General features: G+C 35.7%; 1 non-coding gene across 1 annotated transcript; it reads left to right on the forward strand.

Annotated features, from left to right (window-relative positions):
* The first annotated feature begins 22424 nt into the window (after positions 1 to 22424).
* LOC124898271 lies at positions 22425 to 22531 on the forward strand. Its single transcript, XR_007055246.1, has one exon. It is a non-coding gene; the product is annotated as a small nucleolar RNA R71 (small nucleolar RNA).
* Positions 22532 to 26360: the final 3829 nt, after the last annotated feature.

A 26360-nucleotide genomic window follows, 5' to 3' on the forward strand; every position in this document is an offset into this window, starting at 1 on the left:
AAGCATCAATATAAGAAATCATAACTACAAAATTAGCTCCATACTCTAAATAGTATGGAAATGTAAATACCACATTGCAATCTCCCATAATCCTAGAAGGTTCAAAAAAAGATAAAATAACAACCATTATTATTTATCAAGTCTTATAATATGATTTGAATTTATCTAAGACAAGCCATATTATAACCATTGATCACCCATATTCATCATTTTCCGATTAATCAACACTTATCGACCAACCATCATGTAACACTAATCCTCAAGTATTAATAAATCATCCTTTATCAACTTAACATCACTTATTTCCTAATCATCACTTAATAGCTAATCATCATTTATTGACTACTCATTATACACCAAATAACAAAAAAATGTCAATGTTGCGACTCAGACGCACACGCAAGTGCATGTGATCGTGTAAGTAATATAGTGAGTTACACAATCAAATATCGCTGCCATGACAAATAAGAAATTAGAAATTCAACCAGCTATTAGTTTTAGACAATGAGTATTAAGTGTTGTAGCATGTCAAGATGATTGTAAAATTGAGTATGAAAATGTAAATTATTAAATAAAGATAACAATTAGTGAATAGAATGAAGCAAGAAATAGTTGTAAACAGGAATGATGAGAATTCTAGTGTTAAGGTTTTTTGAACAATCTTACTAATCTCTATTATTATAGCAGTCTCATTGGTTGTCAGATTGTTGATTCGCAAGGTTTATGCTACGATTGCGGTCTCCCAATCACAAATCTTCTATCTATTGAATATTACAGCTACAACTCCCGTCGAGATACAACTATTTTTCTAGATTCATAAAGTTATCTTCTTGGCTTCTAGGTATATCCCTATCATAGAGGCTAATTCAAACCCCTTATTCCATCAAAAGGGTAAGAACCTTGCTCCTTAATTTCTTCATTCTATCCTATGATTCCTCTCCCAAATTAAGATAGAAATATAAATTTATTGTAATGGTGGCCACTCATCAAAATAGTGAGCTCAAGAAATTATGAACAACCCAGATGATAATAAAAAAGAAACTAATATAAAGAATATCAAAGAGTAATCATGTTCTGGGCCTCAACCCAGAATAAGGGTATTTAGCAAGTCATGTTTGAATTCAACATCCCAAATAAGTAATCAATCATACCAAGAATAAATCTTAATGTAAAAAAGTTGAAAAGAATGTCTAAGAACCTTAAAAGAGAGAACTTTGCGCTTTTCCGCCGCTTCTATGCTTGCCAAAAGTGGCCCAAATTATCTTGGACTTTTCCTTTTATAGCTGAGACAAATTACTAAAATGTCTTTCTGATTTTTCCCGATGGTGCGTCACGCTATGCCATCTAATGCCATTTCTTATCAAAATTTAGGCAATCATGGAAATTAACTATTTAGTGAAATTGTCAAATACATCCTCACCGCGATGAGCCACTATCGTTGTAAGCCACTGGATTTAGACTATTGTAAAATATCCTTCTTCCACGATGAGGTAAACTTCCAAGTCGCACAAATTGGCAATTGGGCCTGTACCACAATGCGGTGAAATTACAGACCTACACTGGAAAGGAAAAACTGTGACTTCCTTATTCCACACGACGCGCCATTATTGCACTCCTCCACTAGATTTTGACCAATACTATTTTGGTGATCGGCGCAATGCAAAGACTCTACAAATAAGAATTTCTGACTTCCAGCTTGCCTTTTTGAGCTATATTTCAATACTTTTATTCCTTCAATCATTCCATATCATCACTATATCCAATTGCGTCCAATTATTCATGATTTTAGCCTAAAAGCACTAATAATATCAATTAGGTATGAAACGAAATTAAAGCTGAAATTTACTCAAGAACTTACATCAAAGTTCTTGAAACAAGTCCAAATCTGGGTTCATATTGGTGCTTTGGACATATAAATATGCCCAAGATCACCACCCCACACTTAAAACCTTGTTCATCCTCTAATAATTCAATTCAAAAGCACAATCACTTCCTCTTTACATCAAAATCTTAAAGTTATGTTGCAATGGGTACTTACACTTTTAAATATTTTATTCTCACACAAACATGTCATAGCACTTTTAGCACATAAGACAAGTTATTTCCAATTTTTCTATCTCAATAATGAATTTCCAATATATCGGCGAGCTCCATTTAAGTACTCAATACGAAAACACAACAAGTACCCCGACTTTCATCCGCATGCATCCTCTTTCAAAAAAAGCTTCCCCATACTTAACTAATAATAATATCAATGTAAAAATAAAGGGAGTATCAAAATAAATTCACTCTCTCTCAACAAAGAATTCATACATGTTAGTTAATGCACCATAAGCTTGCCCTGAGTGTTCTACTCCACTAATAGTTGGATGTTGGGATAAAGGATCTACTTGGTCTTTTTGGATTGTAATGAAGACTAGAGGACGGGTAGGCGCTATTTGGGTAATAGTGACTATCGCACCTAAGCATTTTAGTACAACAATTGTCAATTACATTATTTTTTTACACCCCAATTACATCACTATTATCTCACCATTCATTTATTTTTCACCCCGCCCCATTTTTCTTTTAGCTTATTCACTCTAACAAGGGTAATAATATTAAATTATTCCCTAAAAATTCTTTCCTTTTTTCAGACCAATTTTATGCTACGCATCTCTATTATAGCCACCCTCAACTTAAGCAACTTGACATCATTAAGGTGCACAATATCCAAAATGGACCCAGGCCAAAACAGGTTCGTTATAACATTTTGGGCTTAAATTAGAAACTCTTTAAAACACAATTCCTTCTTTACTAACTCCCAACCATACTACAGATTTTCAAAATCAATATCCGCTAGTTTCAAATTTCAATTTCACCTTTTCCTTCTTATTTTTCAAACTCCTACCTCCTCTTAACTTTATACTGGAATGCTTAGGAGATTATTTGGATCAAATTAAGATTTATCAGAAAAAGGATAGGGATACATATACAGCTACCAAAGAATAGGCTAAAGGCTCAACGGGGCTGGCTAGGACTATGCATAAGGGTGGGAATATTTAGGCTGAAACATGGCTATCAAAGAAATGTCTACATCACTTACTATACCCAAAACCTTTTATTTCGCTTTATAAACACAGCAGGAAAGTTCTAGACATTCCTATACATGTTGAATATAAGCAAATCCTCTCACACACAATGCTTGGACGGAATCTAATTGAGTCCTTAAGGTTCCCAATCTTGTCCTTTATTGAATTCAAAATTAAGACAACACCTCATATTTCACCTACTGAGATTAAACCATTTGTACTTAAATCACTTGTTAAAATCAAGACTCTTTTATGTTTTAAAATCCAATTTAGTTCAAATTACTACAAAAATGGTCCACTCACACATTCCTCTAAGATAGTGATTAGGTTCTCGTTTATTCTTTACTTCTTATGACCCACTTCCCTTAAGACAGTCGTCATCTATCTATCATATGGAAGGGAGACTAACTATGACTATTTATTCCAGATTGCCAAAAAGGGCAAAAATTAATACTAGAAACTGAAATTTGCCATTGAGGGCAAAAATGATAGTAAACACAAATACTTTAAACTAAAAGCCACATGTGATATATGCCAAAAAGGGAAAATTGCATTCCACAAAGTTACTAACTATTACAGACCACTATTTTGAATAGCTAAAACTTGCAATAACCAACAAAATAGAAAAATAAAAATTGTTCAGCCAAAAAGAAATAAGATAAAGCAGCAAAATATAAACCCACCACCCACACTTAAATAAAACACTGTCCTAGTACTTTCACATTAGCATATAGTAGGGTGGCAATATACTCCCTGGTCACTCAAATAGAACTATGACAATTACATCGTCAGCAGTCCCATCCTCATCATCACCATCATCATCAGCTCTATTATTAGACTAGTCATCTTTATTCAACTCCAATTTGAGTCTTTGTACCTCCACTGCTTATTAGTAGAAATGTCATCGTCAATAGGCTCCTCAAAGTCTGGAATGATCCACGGCATGGTCTTAGCATGATGCCCTAGGGGGTAATCTAACTCAACAACTAGAAGCTCCTCAAGTGTGGCTGGTCTGCTCCAAATATTCAGCTACAATATTTGAAGACCATACATTCTAGATGAAATCTTATCAGCTCAGGTTTGGTACTCACCCATGGTTAAAATTGGGCCACCTAACCCAGATGTGTTTCTAGCTATAGTGATATCCACAGGGCGAGTTAAAACATCGGGCTTATAGTCCAGCTCCTCCTCATCTACCTTGTTCCTTCTCAAAAATTTGGTCACCAATCCTCAAAAAAAAAAATGTTCCCATCCTAGGTGCGCGTCTTATTCATAACAGATAAAATTATATGCCCCACATTAAAATCAACATCATCACACATCAGTACATAAATCAAACATACTTTGTCCCTAGTGGCATCCACCATATGCTTTCCCTGAATCAAGAAAAAGTAGACATTACAACCCCATATCCTAGCCTCCTTATTCAACTTAGCATAAGGAAAAGAAAAATGTAGGCCAGTGACACGATGCCTAGTCTAACGATCTGATGAGCGTACACCGCACACAGATGCCTGATGTGAGCATACGGGGGAGTGACAATGAACTGCCTCAAGAAGTTTTGGTTTTCCTCAAGTATACCCAACAAATTATTAACATCTGCAGCAACAAAATGAATTACTTTTCCGTGAATCTTCAACTCATGATCAGGGTCACTTGGGTCCTAGTTGGCATAAAACTCATGAACTAAGTGAAAATTGCACTTAGTAGGCTGATAGAAGATGAAATTCATATTTATTTCTTTAATCCTTCATACCATGGATGGGCATTCCCTCAGTAAACTTGCACGATCAATAAACAACTCAGGAATGTACATGGCATCCGTATGCTTTGAGTACCACTGCTTTCCAGCTTTGTTAACAACTTGGAATCCAAATTTTTGGACCTGCCCACGCTAAAGTGGTGGAGCCTTAGTGAGTGGACTTTTAGACGAACTACTCATTTTTCTTGCCAGTGTAGAAGTGCCGGCCTTTGCCTTTACTTTGATTGGTTGGGGCTCCATAATACCTGTATCGAACAACAAATGCAACAAAGAATTAACTAAGTGAAATAGAGGTGGTACTAGCTTAAACTAAGTGTGGAATAAGGATTAATGACCACCCCACACTTATTTGTTAGCTAGGGCACATGCATCAAAATACAGCGTACTCAGAATTCCCCTTTATAACATCATTAGCACATTTAAATATGTCATATTGGTCTTAATGGAAACTATCAGATAAGCTAAAGCAAACCAAGATGATACAGTTGCACCTATTGCTTCAGTTACTCGTAAATGCACCTAGCTTAATGTTGTGGTATGACCTATTCCGAAACCATTACCCTATAGTCCCTATGGCACTACAACATAACTATTCAAATTAAATTACTAAGGAAAAACTTGTGAACATTACTAATTTGATGAAGTATTATGCGTATAAGGGTATTCATATAAAATTTGACTAAATCAATGAACAATGCCAACATTCCCAGAGTTAAGGTGCTCTAATGCAAGAGAAATCAGAAGAAAATTGAAAACACAAGTGCCAGTCCCCTCCCCCATTTCACAATAATGTTAATTACATGATTAGCAAAATTAGATAATGTATATACACAGTCAAAACATCAAGTGTAATCATAAGATTTCACCGTAAGAACTCAAAATCAACCTACCCCAAATTCCTAAACCTCATTAATTCATACCTATTATAAGTAACACCTTTGTGGATATATATTTTTCATAAATTATTTACCAAAGCACTAATATATCCCAATCAACAAATGAATATACCCAGTAATTGACTTATTCAGGCATCATCTCACCCGATTTATCAAATCAGCATAAGATTAGGAAGAATATGTTGAAAGATCCATAAGAACTTCAAGAAAAATTAGAGCATATTTGGTTATAATGTACAAGAATTAAAAACGAAGACCAAATTTCAGAAAAAATTATCAAAATCTCAATACAACGAAAGAAAAATTAAAGTAATTATAGAACATACCTTAGTTGTTAAGAAAAAGATGGAAATCTTTAGGTGAATTTGGAGAGAATTTTGAATAAAGAGCTTAGAGGCAGCGACAAAGGAGGAAAAATTAGAGGATTAGGGTTTAGGTTATATTTTTCAAGGGGGTGGGTGGGGTTAGGGCAACCTAAATAATTGATGTCTGATTTTCACCCGCACTGCGACACGGTGTTATAGTGTGAAGCCTCTAGAAATTGACAATTATCAATTTACCCCCCTCCGCGACATACTGATGGTGAAAATCAGAACAATTTTCTCGAGTTTCCTCCATACTGTGATGTGGTGGTTTCACTCCAGGACACTGGAATTTGACAATTGCAAAATTACCCATTCTAAAATGCAGAAGAATCGCGAACCCTGACGTTAATTTGACAATTGTCAATACACCTAGCTTCGAATGCGCCACTTTCACAAATAAAATTTCCAATTTATTTTTCAACTCTTTTCTTACCTAAGGAGGACCCTAACTTACACACTTCATTTTACAAACTTGATTGCTTTCCTAAAGTGTGGTAATCTTCTTATTTTTGCTCTGAAAATCCATGTATCTCAAACAAAAATACCAAATATTATAAGAAAAAGTTTGTTGCCTCCCACTCAGCACCTTAGTTTTGGTCATGGCACGACTGATCTTTTTATATTTTTTTCTATTTTATTATTTTACAACTAAAAATTAACCTACCTATTACATTACAAGTGTGGGTTTCCTCCAATATAGCACCTTAGTTTACATATTGGAATAACTTAGCTCAGTTCTATTCATCAGTAAAGGTGATCGATTCATTATGCTTATCCAGATGATCCACCCAATAATGTTATACATGCTATCTATTAACTAGAAACTTCTATCTTCTCTTTATTCCACAACTCCAAAGCTCCATGAGGTGTTATTTGCACCACCTCAAAAGGTCCAAACCACTTAGACTGCAATTTTCCCGGAAACAACTTTAATCTCATATTAAATAGCAAAATAAGTTGTCAGGTTTCAAACACTCTATTTTGAATCTGTCTATGATGCCATCTCTTGGTTTTCCCCTTGTAAAGCTTTGTGTTCTCATAAGCATTAAGCAAAAATTCATCTAATTCATTGAGCTGCAATAATCTTTTTTCTCCCACAGCTTTCATCAAAAAATTCAACTTTTTAACAGCCCAATAAGCTTAATGCTCAAGTTTAATAGGTAAATGACATTCTTTACCGTAGTCTAAAAAATATGGGAAAGTACCAATAGGCATATTATAAGCTTTCCGATATGCCAATAATGCATCATTTAATTTCTCATCCCAATCCTTTTGTTGCCCATTAACGGTTTTCTGTAGTATTTGTTTAATCTCCCGGTCAGAGACCTCAACTTGTCCACTTATTTGTGGATTATTCGTAGTGGACACCTTATGCTTAACACCATATTTAGCTAAAAGATTCTTGAACCAAATGGTTAATAAAATGCGTAGCTCCATCACTGATTATAGCTCTTGGAGTGCAAAACCTAGAAAATATTTGCTTTTTCACAAACATCAACACTACTTTTGTATCATTAGTAGGAAAACCTACAGCATCCACCCATTTGGATACGTAATCAACCTCCACAATGATTTACAAATTACCATTTGATGATGGAAATGGTCTCATAAAATCAATCCCCAAAACATCGAATACTTCCACTTCTAGGATATTGTTTAAGGGCATCTCATAACGCCTTGAAATCGTTCCCATCTTTTGGTATTGATCACAACCCTTTACAAAAGGTACCGCATCTCTAAACAATATTGGCCAAAAGAAGCCGGATTGCAATACTTTTCTTGCTGTTCTTTCACCCCCACGATGTCCACCATATGGGGATGAATGATATTTTTGTAGTACTTGTGTGAATTCAACTTTCTAAACACATCTTCGTATAATTCTAGTGAACCCTGCTTGAAAATTTAAGGCTCATCCCATATAAAAGCACGAGAATAAAAAAGTAGTTTCTTTTTCTGTTTAATTATACTATCAGGAGGACAAAAACTAGTTGCTAACAAATTTACAATATCTGCATACCAAGGAACTTCAAACTCCTTTATAGACAATATTTTTTCATCCGAAAACTCTTCTCAAATGTATAGAGAGTCATCAACAACATGATCATGAGTTTCTAACCTTAAAAAATAGTTTGCAACTTGATTTTTTGCTCTTTTATGATCAGGAACCTCTAAGTCAAACTGTTGCAATAGAAAAATTTACCAGATTAATCAAGGATTTGTTCATTTTTATTGAAGAGATATTTGATGGTCGTAAGGTGAATGTGAACAATAATCTTAGTTCCCACAAAATATGCTCTAAATTTATCAAATGCATACACCACTGCTAACATCTCCTTTTCAGTGACTATATAATTTATTTGGGAATTATTTAAGACTTTACTAGCATAGTAAATACACCAAAATACCTTGTTTTTTCTTTGCCCCAAATTAGCTCCTACAGCCACGTCACTAGCATCGGACATCAATTCAATTGGCAATTCCCAATCTGGAGAGATTAAAATAGGTGCTTCAATCAGCTTCTCAAATGCTTCTTTACAATCTGCCCCAAAATCAAACTTGGCCTCTTTTTCTAATAGTTTGCATATCGGGCTTGCAATCTTCGAGAAATCCTAAATAAAATGCCTGTAGAAACTTGCATGCCCCAAGAAGATTCATACTCCTTTCATTGTGACTGGATGTGGCAACTTTTCAATCTCTTTAATTTTAGCCCGATCTATCTAAAGTCCTCTGCACGAGACTTTGTTGCCAAGGACGATTCCTTCCTTTACCAAAAAGTGGCACTTCTCCCAGTTAAGCACCAAATTTGACTCGTCACATAGAGTTTGGACTCAATCTAAATTTTGCAAGAATTTCTTAAAATAATCACCATAAATAGAGAAATTATCCATGAATACCTTGATAAATTCTTCTGCCATGTCATAGAAAATTTCCATCATATATCTCTAAAATGTCGTAGGAGAATTGTAGAGGCAAAAGGGATACGTCTGAACGCATAGGTACAATATGGGGGAGTAAAAATCATCTTCTCTTGATCCTCAGGAGTAATGTTGATTTGATTATAGCCTTATTAACCATCAATAAAAAAAAATACTCCTTCCCAGCTAACCTATCCAACATTCGATCAATGAAAGGAATAGGATAGTGATCCTTCCTTGAATCTTTATTGTAATACCCCAAAAAATCTAAACCAGTATTACAGCCATGTACCAAGCTCATTCATTGTACATCATAGTTCTTTTATAGTTTTATAAGTAAGTTTGATGTATATTAAGGCTTTAAATAACTACCAGCTATCAGACGAATCAAAACATTCCTTATCGATTGAATTCTTAAAAAGGATATTGGTATAGTAAACTTCAAACAAGAATATCTCTAATTATACTTTGAATTTTTAAGATCATGACCGATTAACAGATATATAATTAAATTATATTTCCAACGATACCAATTTCACCTAAATCCAATATTGGAGTAAGGAGTTATTCCTATTTTACTCCAGCATGTCAGGCTAAAAAGAATGTGACGACATTCATGGTAGCTTACCACATTTGTAACGCCCTACCACAAAGGGCATCAGCCTTAGGCAGAAACCAGCACCTAAGTAATGATATTCGTGGTAGCTTACCATATTTGTGACACCCTATCACAAAGGTCTGCCTACCAGCTCCTAAGTAACAAAATTCATGGTAGCTTACCACATTATAAAGCTCTACCATGAAGTTCATCAGACTTAGGCAGAAACCATTAATTCCTGCTTCTGTGTGACGATATTTTTGATGACTTAACATATTTTTGACGTCTTGTCACAAATGTCGTCAGCTATGATTTTCAGCAACTAGGAATTTATTTCATAAGGGTATTTTGGTTATTTTCTTCACCTTCCATGACTTATAACCCTAAAGAGGCATAATTTTTCCTATTTTTCTTCAGTTAAGCATCTTAAAAACCCTCTCTTACACTCTCAACCACAAGATTAGGGTTTTCTCTCAAGATCATCTCCTCAAGAGTAAGCCTAAGGAATTCTTTAAGAACCTTCAGAAACATTAGATGTCATTTATGATTCAATCACTAAGGTGTGTAGTGTTTATCTATGGATCCAATCCATTCATAGAGCTCAAGAACCATGTTTTAAATATTATTTTGTTAACTTTTAATGGTGATATGAGTATGTACAAGTTAACGATTGTTGTTTAAGTTTCAATTTGATGTCTAATGGTGTTCTCATGGAATATATATGTTTGTTAAGAAAAAACCATGAAATTTAGGTGGTTTAATATGGTGCAAGTATGAAACCCACCTAAGCCTTAAAGAATACAAGCAAGGTGTTTGATAAAATTCTTAGAATGCTATAAATTCATATTTGTATGGTTCTGTGATGTCTCAATGACAAGTTCATGTTAGCTATATACTTTAATATTAATTCCATGCTTTTCATGTGTTGCTATTGTGGTGGTATGAAGCATGCAAGATAATTGAGATATACAATATATACACAAAATATATCCATGCATTCCCTACAATGTTTGAGATGTTGAATAACTATATGAAATATGATATACCCTACTTAAGATATTATGAATTATGGACTCAAATCTTATGATCAAGTCATGTCATGTGTGTTAGTTTCCTTCTATCAAGTCCTGCGGGTATTCGTACTCAAAAAACATAGTTGTGTTCCTAGATCTATGTCATGTTGTCATGATAATCTCAGTCAAGCTATAATCTATAGAACTTAGTCAATCATATGAATTAGGAAACCTTAGAAATCTCATGATCTCAGTTAACTCTCAGATAATAGTACTACTCTGTCAGTCAACAGAATTCAGTAAGTTCCACTTATGTATAGTCAGTTAAATCATGTTCAGTTTCTTCAGATTAGAATAGGAGTTAGCATCGAGTGAACCCAAGGATAGGAACTCACCTGTGTATGACGGTGTGATTCTTAGCAGTCATCCTTGAATTCTAGAACTATGTAGCTAGCATAGGTTGAGATCTCGTAGCCTGTTATATGAGGGTAGATAAGGTTTCTTAACCTATTATATGAAGGTTCCCACTGCTCTCACTAGAGTTAGCTATTATATAAGGGCTGCTCACATGTTGTCCATACTAGTGGTGCGATATTGACACCTTTCACTTAGGGCAGAGATTGGACCTCATCTTAGCTATAATGGCACATATGGGGCATGTCGGTTAAACAACTACCTCCCACAGTTTCAATCTCTGTCTCTGTAAAAGAACTCATATAGTTCTTTAGATACCAGTATAGTAGGACTGTTAGATACAATTAAATTCAGTTATAGTACGGAACTCAGATAGTTCCATCAGATTTAAGATTGTCAGATACAGTCGCCCATGTTATTAGAACTATAATTTTAGCCATGTTAGTTATTAACGTACAGATCTAGCTATCACGTACTCAGGATCTTAGTTACTATGTATTTATGTTTACACTCTCACATTTATATCAGTCAGTCACTTAGCATTTTTCATGCATGTAAAACCCTTTTACATTAGCCTGCCTCACTCGTATACTCAGTACTCCAGTTGTACTGACACATTTGTGCTATGGTGCTTTCTTTCATGTTACACCATAGGTTCAGAGACACGAGCTCCAGATCTGCAGTAGCATCCAGCCGCAGAGTTACAGTGAGTCCTCATCCATTAGAGGGCGATATTATTTTATTTTATTTTAATTATAATTTCAGCTCAGTTTTGCTAGATGGAGTTAGTTGGAGACATGTTCCTTTAACTCCGTATTCAGACAGTACTTAGAGGCTTTCAGATTCAGTATTCAGATTTAGTTCAGATTTGATTTAGTCTTCAGTTGTTTTGGGTATCTTTCACCCATATATATTTGTGTCTTGATAGATCTTTATTTAGTTGAACCTTAAGGCCTACATGTTCATATTTTCCACATCATTACGTTATGTATATAGTGTACAGGTACAAATATCAGTCATGGGTTAGTTTGTGGTCCCTCGGGGTCATGAGCACCGTATAGCATTCCGATTCAGAAAATTAGGGCATTACAAACTTGATATCAGAGCCTAAGATTCAATAGAGTCCTAGGAAGTCTAAAAGTCGTATCTAGTAGAGTCTTGTACATGGGTGTGTTGTGCGCCACATTTATGTACAGGAGGCTATATGATGTTTTAGGAATAGTTTCCCTTCTTTCAGTGTTTATATCGTGCTAGTAAACATAATTTCAAGTTAGTCTCTTAGTCTAATCCACTCATCTCTTATTTCAGAAATATGCCTCCAAAGAGAAAAAATTAGCCATCTTCTTAGCCCAAAGATCCTTTGGGCAAACCTGTTTCTCATGCGGAGTTTCGGACAATATTTACCGTTGTTGCTCAGTTTGTAGCTGCCCAGAATTAACGACCAGCAGTCGTTCCAACCAACCCAGTGGCCAATTCAGCAGCAGCTAGGATTCAGGACTTTATCTGAATGAAACCTCTGTCCTTCTTTGGGTCTAAGCTAGATGAGGATCCTTAGGAATCCATTAACCAAGTCCAAAAGGTCATTGATATCATGGGAGTCACTTCATCTCAGAGTGTTGAGTTAGCCATATACCAATTACAGGATGTCGCTCACACTTGGTACAAGCAGTGGTTAGCAGAAAGGTTAGAGGATTCAGGTCCTGTTGAGTAGGAAGAATTTTTCATGGATTTCTTAGACAGATTCTTTCCTCAAGAGCTGAGAGAGGCCAAATTTCTTGAGTATTCTCTTAAATTTTTCTCAGCTAGCCAGATATGCCCCTCATGTGGTTGCAGACAACAGGGCTAAGATGAGCAAGTTCATTTCAGGGGTGAATGATAATGAGGTAAATGAGTGTAGGTCTACGATTCTAAATAGTGATATGACTTTAGCAAGGCTCATGACCCACGCTCAATAGATAGATGAGTAGAAGGTTAAGACTAGGGAGAGGCAGAATAAGAGAGCAAGAGCAGGTAGTTTCAGTTTTGCTTAGCCCAAATCAGAGGGAGGAAACCGTTCGTAGTTTCTTCTTAACTCAGTAGGTCCATCCACTTCCTCCGCTAGTGCCCCAGTGTCAAAGTTCAGGGATGGTAACAGAAATTGAGCACCAGGCTCTAAATCTCAGAGCAGTGTTAGGAGTGCCCGCACTTATCCTCAGTGTCAGAATTACAGTAAGAACCATCAGGGTGTGTGTAGAGTGGGTCAAGGCATTTATTTTGGCTGTGGCAAGCTAGGCCATAAAGTTAAGGACTGTCTTAAGCCAGGTCCTCAATTTCAGCAGAATCGTTCCATAGCTCGGTCCGGTCACCCGAACCAGCAGGGTGATACTTCCAGTTCTACTAGTGGGCAACGCCCAAATAGACTCTATGCTCTTAAGACCCGACCGGATTAGGAAAATTCTCCTGATGTCATTACTGGTACGTTAGAGATTTTCCATGTTTATGTTTATGCTTTTTTAGACCCAGGTTCATCCTTTTCTTTTTTCACTCCATACATAGCAAGCGATTTTGGAATAAGTCCTGAAATTTTAGTAGAGCCCTTTTTAGTCACTACCCTAGTGGGTAAAACCATCACAGCTTGGCAAGTATACAGGAACTGCCCAATTATGAATTTTCAGAAATCCACGTCAGCAGATTTAGTCGAGTTAGAGATGACTGATTTTAATGTCATTCCTGGCATGGATTAGCTTTATTCCTACTATGACATAGTCGACTAGAGAAAAAGAATAGTTCAGTTTCAGTTCCCGAATGAGCCCGTCTTAGAGTGGAAGGGTAGCAATTCATCTTTCAGGGGTCAGCTTGTTTCCTACCTTCAGGAAAGGAAAATAATTTCTAAGGGGTGTGTGTATCATCTCGTGAATGTTAAGGATTCTAGTTCCAAATCTCCTAGTCTTGAATCAGTCCCAGTGGTTAATCTATATTCAGATGTCTTTCCCAAAGATCTTCCAAGCATTCCTTTCATAAGGGAAATAGTCTTTAGCATAGACCTTCTTCTAGATACTCAGCCTATTTCTATTTCACCATACAGAATGGCACCAGCAAAACTCATCAAATTGAAAGATCAGTTAAAGGATCTCTTAGATAAGGAATTCATCAGGACAAGTGTATCCCCATGGGATATGCCAGTCTTATTCGTGTACAAGAAAGATGGTTCTCTCAATATGTGTATTGATTATCGTCAGCTTAACAAAGTCACGGTCAAGAAAAGGTATCCACTACCTAAGATAAATAACTTGTTTGACCAACTTTAGGGTGCCAGTTATTTCTCCAAGATAGACCTCAGATTAGACTATCATCAGCTCATAGTTAGAGAATGTGACATTCTGAAGATAGCTTTTTATACTCGGTATGGTCATTTTGAATTTCTAGTCATGTCCTTTGCTCTTACTAATGCCCCTGCAGCTTTCATGGACTTGATAAACCGGGTGTTCAAGCAGTACTTGGACATATTCGTCATAGTCTTCATAGATGATATTCTGGTCTATTCTCACACAGAGCGTGATTATTCACACCATCTCAGAATTGTTCTTAAGACTCTCAGGGATCACAAGTTATTCGCCAAGTTCAGTAAGTGCAAATTTTTGCTAAGATTAGTAGCATTCCTTGGCCATATTATTTTTGGTAATGGCATTTAAGTAGATCCTCAGAAAACCAAAGCGATAAGAATCCGGCCTCACCCTGTCTCTCCATCAGATATCAGGAGTTTTTTGGGTTTGGATGGCTATTGCCGATAGTTTGTCGAGGTATTTTTTTCTATTACATCTCCTATGTATAGATTAACTCAGAAGAAGGTGAAGTTTCAGTGGTCAGAACCTTGCGAGAAGAGTTTTCAGCAATTGATGACTCGACTTACCTCAACTCTAGTTTTAGCACTTCCAAACAGTTCTGATGGATTCATAGTATATTTTGATGCATCTAGAGTAGTTTTAGGTTGTGTCCTCATCCAGCATGGAAGAATAATTATCCTACTCATGACCTTGATTTAGCAGCAGTTGTCTTTGCCTTAAATATTTGTAGCCATTATCTATACGGTGTTCATATAGATATCTTCACAGATCATAAGATCCTTCAGTATCTCTTTTCCTAGAAAGATCTCAATCTTTGTCATAGAAGGTGGTTAGAGATCTTGAAGAATTATGACATGAGTATCCTTTATCATCCTGGTAAGGCCAATGTACTGGCAGACGCACTCAGTAGACTGTCCATGGGTAGTGTTTCCCATGTTGAGGATAGTAAGAAGAAATTAGCTCAGGAGATTCATCAGCTTTCCAAACTAGGCGTTCTCTTAGTCAAATCTTCAGAGGGTGGTGTATATGTTTAGAGTAGTTTAGATTCATCTCTAGTTTCTGAGGTGAAAGAGAAGAAAGACAAGGATCCTAGCCTTGTCAAGCTAAAAGAGTCAGTTCAGAGTCAGGAAGTAGAGGTTTTCTCCCAAGGGAGAGATGGTGCTCTTCGTTGTTAGGGTCATCTGTGTGTTCTCGGTGTAGAAGACTTAAGGCAGTGAATTATTGTCGAAGCGCATGGTGCGCAGTATTCTATTCATCCAGGGCCTACTAAGATGTACCGCAACTTGCAGGAGATCTATAGGTGGAGTGAGATGAAGAGAGATGTTGCAGAGTTTATGGCTAAGTGCTCTACATGTCATTAGGTTAAGATAGAGCATCTGAAACCTAGTGGTTCCATGCAAGAGTTCACTATTCCTACTTAGAAGTGGGAAGAAGTGAACATGGACTTCGTGATGGATTTGCCTAGAACACGTTATCATCATGATTTAGTTTGGGTAATTGTAGACAGAATGACCAAGATAGCTCATTTCCTTCTAGTTTGTACCTCTTACTTAGCCGAGGATTATGCCAAACTCTATATCAAGGAGTTTGTCAGATTACACGGTGTTCCACTATCTATCATCTCAGAAAGAGGTACCCAATTCACCTGTCACTTCTGGAAATCATTCCAAAAGGGTCTTGGTACCCAAGTTCATATCAGTACAGCATTTCATCCTCAGACAGATGGTCAAGCAGGAAGGACCATTAAGACTCTAAAATATATGCTAAAGGCGTGTGTAATTGATTTCAAAGGAAGCTGAGATAACCAGTTGCCTTTGATTGAGTTCGCATACAATAATAACTATCACTCCAGTATTCAGATGGCTCCATTTGAAGCACTCTATGGTAGGAGATGTAGGTTTCCGATTAGTTGGTTCAAAGTTAGTGAGATCATAGTCATAGGTCCTGACTTAGCATTTGATGCCTTAGAGAAAGTTTAGTTGATTAGAGAAAGAGTCTGGGCTGCTTAGAGCCGACAGAAGTCTTATGCGGATGTTCGTAGAAAGGATCTCAAATTCGAGGTCGATGACTATGTCTATCTCAAGATCTCTCCTATGAAGGGAATGAATAGATTCAAAAAGAAGAGAAAGATCAGTCCCTGATATGTCAATCCCTTTTGGATTCTCAGTCGCTTCAACAAGGTAGCCTATGAGCTTGAATTGCCTTCAGATCTAGCCTTGGTCCATCCACTCTTCCATGTCTCTTTGCTCATAAAGTGCATAGGTGACCCAGCAGTAGTAGTCCCTATTCAGAGTGTTGAAATTCAAAATAGTCTCTCTTATGAAGAGGTTCTAGTTGAAATCCTTGACTATCAGACTCGTAGGCTGAGGAACAAAGAAGTCCCTCTAGTCAAGGTTCTTTGGTAGAATCAGTCCATGGAGGGAGCTACTTGGGAAGCAGAAGCAGACATGCAAACCAAGTACCCTCATCTTTTCTATGTTAATTCAGACATATCTTGAGGTAACGATTTTACTTAATCTTATTCAATTACATCTTCAAAATTCCAGTATAAAATTTGTATCAAGTATCAGTGCATAGCTTATCATGCATTCATGAGTTCAACTTATCAATTATGCATCAGATATGCATGTTCAGTTGGGATATATTAAGTTTAGAATTCAATTTAGTCCTAAAATCATGTATCAGTTGAGCATGATCAGTGTATGCATCAGTTTATCTTTTCTCCCCTCTCAAGCAGTCATCATTCGAGGATGAATGTTTCCAAGGGGGAGATATTGTAATACCCCAAAAAATCGAAACCAATATTAAATCCATGTACCAAGCTCATGCATATTACATCATCGTTCTTTTATAGTTTTATGAGTAAGTTAGATGTATATTAAGGCTTAAAATTACTCCCAGCTATCAGACGAATCAAAACATACATTACCGATTGAATTCTTGAGAAGGATATTCGTATGGTCAACTTCAAATGAGTGTATCTCTCATTATACTTGGAATTTTTGATATCATGATCTATCAACAGATATATAATTAAATTAGCTTTCCAATGATACCAATTTTTCCAAAATCTGATATTAGAGCAAAGAGTTATTCCTATTTTACTTCAGCATGTCAGGCTGGAAACAGTGTGGCGACATTCATGGTAGCTTACCACATTTATGAAGCCCTACCACGAAGGTCGTTAGCCTTACGCAGAAACTAGATCCTAAGTTACGAAATTCATGGTAGTTTTCCATATTGGTGATGACCTATCATGAAGGCCGTCAGCCCTAGGCAGAATCCAGCTCCTGTGTGACGATATTGGTGGCAGGTTACCACATTTGTGATGCCCTACGATGAAGGTCGTCAGCCTTAGGCAGAAACTAGCTCCTAAGTAACTACATTCGTGGTAGCTTACCATATTTTTTATGCCCTACCATGAAGGTCATTAGAATTAGGTAGAAACTATCAATTCCAGCTCCTGTGTGACGACATTTTTGATGGTTTACTACACTTTTGACGCCTTCTCACAAATATCGTCTGCTATGATGTTTAGCAACTGGGAATTTATTTCATAAGGGTATTTTGGTCATTTTCTTCACCTTACAGGACTTATAACCCTAAAGAGGCATAATTTTTCCCATTTTTCTTCAGTTAAGCATCTTCAAAAATCCTCTCTTACACGCTCAACCACAAGATTAGGAGTTTCTCTGAAGATCATCTCCTCAAGAGCAAGCCTACGGAATTCTTCAAGAACCTTCATAAACATTAGATATCTTTCAAGATTAAATCACTAAGGTATGCGTAGTGGTCATCTATGGATCCAATCCGTTCATAGAGCTCAAGAACCATGTTTTAAACATTATTTTGTAAACTTTTTGTGGTGATATAAGTATGTAAATGTTGACGATTGGTGTTTAAGTTTCAATGTGATATATAAAGGTGTTCTCATGGAATATATATGTTTGTTAATTGTAAACTATGAACTTTAGGTGGTTTAATATGATGCAAGCAAAAAACCCACCTATGCCTTAAAGAATGCATGCAAGGTGTTTGATAAAATGATTAGGATGCTAGAAATTCATGTTTGTATGGTTCTATGATGTCTAAATAATACTTCAATACTTCAATATGAATTCCATGCTTTTCATGTGTTGCTATTGTGGTGGTATGAAGCATGCAAGATAATGGAGATATACAATATGTAAACGAAATCTATCTATGCATTTCCTACAATGTTTAAGATGTTGAATAACTATATGAAATATGATATCCCCTACTTATGATATATGAATTATGGACTCAAATCTTGTGATCAAGTCATGTCATGTGTGTCAGTTTCCTTCTATCGAGTCCTGGGGGTATCCGTACCTGAAAAACATAGTTGTGTGCCTAGAGCCATGTCATGTTGTCACGATAATCTCAGTCAAGCTATAATCTATAGAACTCAGTTAGTCATGTGACTCAGGAAACCTCAGAAATCTCATAATCTCAGTTAACTCTTAAATAATAGTACTACTCCTTCATTCAACAGAATTCAGTAAGTTCCATTTACGTATAGACCGTTAAATCATTTTTAGTCTCTCCAGAAGGGATTAGGAGTTAGCACCGAGTGAACCCAAGGATAGGATTTCACCTGTATATGAGGGTGTGATTCTTAACAGTCATCCTTGCATTCCAGAACTATGTAGCCAACATAGGTTTTGATATCACAGACTGTTATGTGAGGATAGATGAGGTGGCTTAACCTATTATATGAGGGTTCCCACCATTCTCACTAGAGTTACCTGTTATATGAGGGTTGCTCATATGTTTTCATTATCAGTGGTGCTGTATTAACGCCCTTCCAGTTAGGGCAGAGATTAGACCCCATCTTAGCCATACCATCTTAGCCATAATGGCACATATGGGGTATGTCGGTTAAATAACTACCTCCCACAGTTTTAGACTCAGTCTCAGTAAAAGAACTCAGATAGTTCTTCAGATATTAGTACATCAGGATTGTGAGATGCAGTGAAATTTAGTTATAGTGCAAAACTCAGATAGTACCATCAGATTTAAGCCTGTCAGATACAGTCGCCCATGTTATCAGAACTACAATTTTAGCCATGTGAGTTATCAGTAAACCATGTATTAGCATACAGATCTAGCTATCACATACTCATGATCTTAGTTACTATGTATGTATTTTTACACTCTCACGTTCATATCAGTCAGTCAGTTAGCATTGTTCATGAATGTAAACCCTTTTACATTAGCTTGCCTCACTCGTATACTCAGTACTCTAGTTTTACTGATGCATTTGCGCTATGGTGCTTTCTTTCATGTTACACCATAGGTTCGGAGACACAAGCTCCAGATCAGCAGTAGCATCCAGCTGCAGAGTTGTAGTGAATCCTCATCTATTTGAGGGCGATATTATTTTATTTTATTTTATTTATTATTTCAGCTTAGTTTTGCTAAACGGAGTCACTTTGAGACAGGTTCCTTCAACTGCTTATTCAGACAGTACTTAGAAGCTTTTAGATTCAGTATTCAGATTTAGTTCAGATTTAATTCAGTCTTCAGTTGTTTTGGGTATCTTTCACCCATATGGATATTGTGTGTTGACAGATCTTTATTTAACTGAACCTTATAGACTACATGTTCATGTTTTCTGGATTATTACATTATATATGCAGTGTACAAGTACAGATATTAGTCATGGGCTAGCTTGTGGTCCCTTGGGGTCATGAGCATCGTGTAGCTTTCTGATTCAAAAAATTAGGGCGTTATATTTATTTAGCATATGGTACTTGATACAAATTCTTCATCCAATCACCATACGAGTGAGGATTATTTCATTTGCTTCATTACTAACCACTGTCTTCCCACCTTTTTTTGGGACACAATGTATTAGGCTCCCCCACTGCCTGTCTGAAATTGGATAAACAATCCCATTGTTGAGCCACTTAATGACCTCTTTCCACACCACATCTTTTACCGCTGGATTCAACCTACGTTATTACTGCTCTCTTAGCTTGAAATCTTTCTTCATATGTATTTTGTGCATGCAAAAATCTGGATTTAATCCTGTAATGTCAAATGTTTACCAACTGATCACCTTTTTCCTTCTTTTTAACACTATCATTTCTTTCTATACCTGCATATTAGATAATCTTGCAGCTAAAATAATAGGCAAGGTATCATTATCATCAAGGTAAACATATTTCAAGTGAGATGGATAAACCTTAAGCTCCAATTTTGGAGCTTCATCAATTAAAGCTTTGGGGGATGGACCAATTGGCCTATTCAATGGCTCAAAAGGGAATTTTATTATTTCAATGAGCGTTAAATTCATGACTTGAACTAATGCCAGTGGTTTCATATCTCCATAAAGATCATGACCTACCAAAATTCGCTCTAAGGGATCATCTGACAATAGTAGCCTTTGATTAGACTTGAGATCGATAATAGAAATAGTAGACAACTCCTCATATATAGCTGGCAATTTTAGCGCTTTATACACATAAAAGAACCTCTACTTTATTATGCGCTCTCATTGTCATTTTCCTGTATTCTACATTAACTAATGATTGTCTTGTTACTAATAAAGGTCTTCCCAAAATAAATGGAACAACAGATCAGCTTCGAAGTCAAGAATTACAAAATCCAATGGAAAGATTAAGGATCCCACTTGCACAAAGATATCTTTGATAATACCATCTGGCCTAGTAAGGGACCTACCTAAAATTTGCAAAACACTAGTAGTAGGTTTGGGACTCCCAAGACCTATCTTTTGGTACCAAAATATGGGCATAAGATTTATTCTAGCCCCTAAATAACACAATCCACCAGCACTAATGGACCGTCCAATGGTAATCTTCAAAGTAAAACTACCCGAATCCTTTAACTTCGTGGGTAGTTTGTTTTGATTCTAGGATGTGCACTCCTAGTAAGTGTAACTATAGCATACTCGGTCAACTGATTCTTATTTGCAACTATATCCTTTAAGTATTTTACATTTTTGGCACACTTTGCAAAATGTCAACAAGAGGAAGATTTACTTGAACCTGCTTTAGAAGATCTAAGAACTTCTTGTAACTCGCTTCCTCTTGATGCTTCCTTGCCCTTTGAGGAAAGAGTAAGGGGAGAGTCTTCTTATCCATATAAATTTCATCACTTGCCACTTTTTTCTTTACTTCTTTCTCTGCATTATCTTTAGAACCGTCATCAATGACTGTGGGACTCACTCTCTCCTGTACTGTCTCCTTAGTTTACAGTCCACTCCATGTTGTAACTGCACTCACCTGCTTAGGATTTGCCTCGGTATTGCTAGGTAATTCTCCTTAAGGTCTTGTATTCTATTCTCTTGCAATTTGACCCAATTACAACTCTAGATTTCTAGTAAGCGATTGTTGACTTTTTAATTCTGCGACAAACTGTGCCATTTTTGTCTTTAGTTCTACTGCAAACTGTGCTTACTGAGCCATAAACTACTTTATAAATTCATCCATATTGCTAGTTTTAGCATTAGATTGATTATTCTGAGCCAGCTATTGATTTGGTTGCACTGGTCCCTTGTACTAATTTACATTTTGCGCCTTATTTCCACTCTATGAGAAATTGGAATGGTTTCTCCAATTGGGATTATATGTGTTACCAAAATTCTTTTGACCCTAATGATTTTGATTTCCAACATAGTTAATAGAATCTAAATTAACTGAAAAATCATCTGCTATGTGCTCATCACTTCCGCAAACCTTACATCAAGAATTTGCCTGTAGGACTGCATTTGTTGTGGCTGCTGTTTGTGTAACACCCAACTTTATGTTATTGAGCTAAGTAATCATATGATTTTGCATTGTTGTTATCTATGTTTATAATGCTGTGAACTATTCTACCTCCAATACCTCCGCAACCTTCCTAGGAGTACTCCTTGAATCAGCATGACAGACATTATTCCCTTGTGAAATTCAATTCAACAGTGTGTACAATTCTTTATAAGTCTTTTCAAGAGCCTGTCCACCTATTGCTGAATCCGAGAGAATCTTCGTATTCGGATCCAATCCCTCAATGAAAGTATGAACAATAACATCATTAGACTGATGATGGTGAGGGCAATTTCTGAGTATACCCTTAAATATCTCCTGAGCTTGGTAGAGATTCTCTTCTTATTTCTATCTAAAACTCAAGATCACACTCCTCAAGTGTGCAGTCTTCCTAGATGGAAAGAATTGAATATGGAAATTTTAAGCTAGATCTTATGATGAAGTAATGGAGAGTGGTGGTTCAACATATAACCACCTTTTTGCTTCCCCCATTAGGGAAAAATGAAAGAGTGTCAATCTGACATAATTAGAACTAACCCTTTCAGGAATGTAAATATCACTTATTTCTAGGAAGATTTGTATGAACTGTTTTGGATCTTCATGAGAAAAGCCATGGAATTGCCCCGCTAAATTTAGCAGTTACACCATTCTTCTTCAATTCAAATCAACAACCTGGTATAGGCTTGTGAATACTATTCGTCACATCGTTCATGAGTAGGATTGCCACCTCATGAATAGTTATAGCAGCTGGTTGAGCAGGAACAACTGGAATAACCAGAGGCGGGACATTTACGGCATTTGGATGGACTGGTTCATTTTATTGTTCAACTATTCTTCTCCTTTGTTAAAAGATCTATTCTGGTTCTGCAAAATGCTCTACCAATTCTTTATCTCTTACCAGTCCTTTATTCAGATAAACATACTAAAATTTAGCTGCTGAGATCAAGTTTTTAACACTTAAACTTATTATCAAGAACAAAAAATTTAGCAATTTATTAATTATACTAGTCCTCGGCAATAGCACCAAAAATATGTTGTGACTCAGATGCACACGCATGTTCACGTGATTATACAAGTAATATAGTGATTTCGACAATCAGATATTGTTACCACGAGGACTAAGCAATTAGAAATTCAACCAACTTTTAATTTTAGACAATGAGTATTAAGTGTTGTAGCATGTCAAGATGATTGTGAAATTGAGAATAAAAATGTAAATTATTAAATAAAAAATAACAGTTAGTGACTAGAGTAAAGCAAGCAATGGTTGTAAATTGTAATGATGAGCCAAGTTTGAGGCTTTTCGAACAATCTTACAAATCTCTATTATTATAGTAGTCTAATTGGTTATTAGGTTGTTAATTCGCAAGATTTATGCTACGATCGTGGTCTCCCGACCTCAAATCCTTCTATCTATTGAATATTATATCTACAACTCCCACCGAGATATAACTATTCTTCTAGATTCATAAAGTTATCTTCTTGCAGTTGAACCAAACAAGGCTTCTAGGTATATCCCTATCCTAGATGATAATTCAAACCCCTTATTCCATAAAAAGGGTAAGAACCTTGCTCCTTAATTTCTTCATTCTATCCAGTGATTCTCCTTCGAAATTCACATAGAAATATAAATATATTCTAATGGTGTCGACTCATCAAAATAGTAAGCTCAAGAAATTAAGAACAACCCATATGATAATAAAAAGGAAACTAATATAAAGAATATCAAAGAGCAATTATGTTCTTGGCCTCAACCACAGAATAAGGGTATTTAGCGACTCATGTTTGAATTCAACTTCCAAAATAAGTAATAAATCATACCAAGAATAAATCTTGAAGTAAAGAAGTTGAAAAGAATGTCTAAGAACCCTAAAAGAGGGGATTTTGTGCTTTTTCGCCACTCCTATGCTTTCCAAAAGTGCCCCAAATTATCTTGGATTTTTCCTTTTATTGCTGATAAAAATACAAAAAAGTCTTCTCAATTTTTCATGACGGCATGTCGCACCATACCATCCAATCCTATTTCTTTTCAAAATAAGGGAAATCATGGAATTTAACGATTCAGTGAAATACACCCTCACCGCAATGCGCCACTATCACGGTGAGCCACTGGATTTAGACAATTGTGAAATATCCTACCTCCGTGATGCACTAAACTTCCAGGCATAAATTGGCAACTAGGCCTACACCGTGACGCGGTGAAATCATGGACCTACATTGGAAAGTGACAATTGTGACTTCCTTATTCCCTGCGATGCGCCACTATAACGCTTTTTCACTGTATTTTGACTAACACCATTTTGGTGGTCGGTACGATGTGGAAACTTTGCAAATGAGAATTTCTGACTTCCATGTTTCCTTTTTAAGCTATGTTTCAATACTTTTATTCCTTCAATCATTCTATATCATCACTATATACAATTGCGTCCAATTCTTCAACATTTTAGCCTTAAAGGACTAATCATATCCATTAGGCATGAAACATAATTGAAGCTAAAATATACTTAAGAATTTACTCTAAGCTCTCAAAACAAGTCCAAATCTGGGTGCATATTGGTGCTTTGGACATAAAAATATGCCCAAGATCAATCAACTAGACAATATTTATCAACTAATCAATATCAATCAACTAATAATCATATCACTAGATTCTATTCATATTATACTACCTTATAACTATTTCCTCATTTTCATACTTAGCAAGATTGTCAATCTCACATCTTAATATAATTATATCATAACAAGTTTATCATCATGGTATAATATGTATATTCAAACTTGAGTTGATATGAATATTTAACAATATCCTCATAAATATCATCATAATCATCTTCAGGTCTTGCCAGGTATTTATATATAATCATAATCATCCTCCGTCTTTATCGAGTATATACATATAATCCAAGCCATTCAATGCTCTTGCCTGAGATATATGTATCATCATAATAATCTAATGGCTTTGTCGGATATATATATATCATCATAATCATCCTCCAGCCTTGTCAGGTATATATATATATTATCGTAATCATCCTCCAGACATGTAGGGCATATGTATATTATCATAATCATCTTTAAGCATTGTCAGGCATCTATATATATTCAATAACATCATCAATATTTCCAATAGAATAACCAATAGAGTACTTAATAGCAAAATTATGAACATAACATATTAGCATAATCAATTATCATAATCAAAATTGTTAGTTCTAGCATAACCAGTTGCATGATTGCCAATATAGTAAATAACACGACCATTGTCATAATCAATAGAATCATCACTAATATAATTAATAACCATGCATTTTAGCCTAATCCATAATGGATTAGCTAATATAGTATTCAAACATGACCTGTAACATAATAAATATGTATTCTCAAGCATAGGCAATAACTTTTAAATTGCCTAATTTATGGATTATCAGTAGTGTATCAGATATTTTATTAGTAGCTTGGTCAATATCCAATTCATGACATAATCTATAGTTTATTCAAAGCATAAACAATGGCTTAATCACCAATATAGTCAATAAGCACTGCCTCTAGCATGAAAAAAAGTTTAAATGCTAATTTATTAATGAGCATAATCACTAGAATAGTTAATAGCTCATTCATTTACTAAATCAATAGCATAAGTAATGGCTTAGTCAATATGATAATCAAGGGATGATTTAATATTATATTCAATAGCCTAATGAAGAGACAAAATCATAGCATATTTAAAAGCTCATCAATAACATAAGTTTAAGCAATAACTCATCCATGGAATACTTGATGAGCATTGCATTTTGCATAATCCGTCATAACCAACAATACCAAGGTATCTAAATATCACCAAAATAACCATTTCCATAGATGTACACAAATATTTCCAAGGGTCTTTAATAACTATCACATATTTTGGCCTAAGGTGGGTCTAAGAGCCCACTTCCAAATCCCCCAAATTATTTATCAAGAAATATCATCCCCAAAATAGGCTAAGGTATCTAATCCACTATTAAATATTAAACAAGCCACAATTAATCTATGATAGAAATTCCTCCGAATATAGAGCAACTTATCAATTTCATCTAAAGTAAGGCAACTTGGGTAAGTTTCATCCTAAACTCAACTAAATAAGGAAATCTCCTCATTAATGGAGTAACTAAGGTTTTTCCACCCTAAAAAGAGCCTAGACGATCAATATCACCTCAGATAGAAAACTATG

Source organism: Capsicum annuum, chromosome 4 (genome assembly GCF_002878395.1).
Source record: "Capsicum annuum cultivar UCD-10X-F1 chromosome 4, UCD10Xv1.1, whole genome shotgun sequence".
Taxonomy (NCBI): domain Eukaryota; kingdom Viridiplantae; phylum Streptophyta; class Magnoliopsida; order Solanales; family Solanaceae; genus Capsicum; species Capsicum annuum.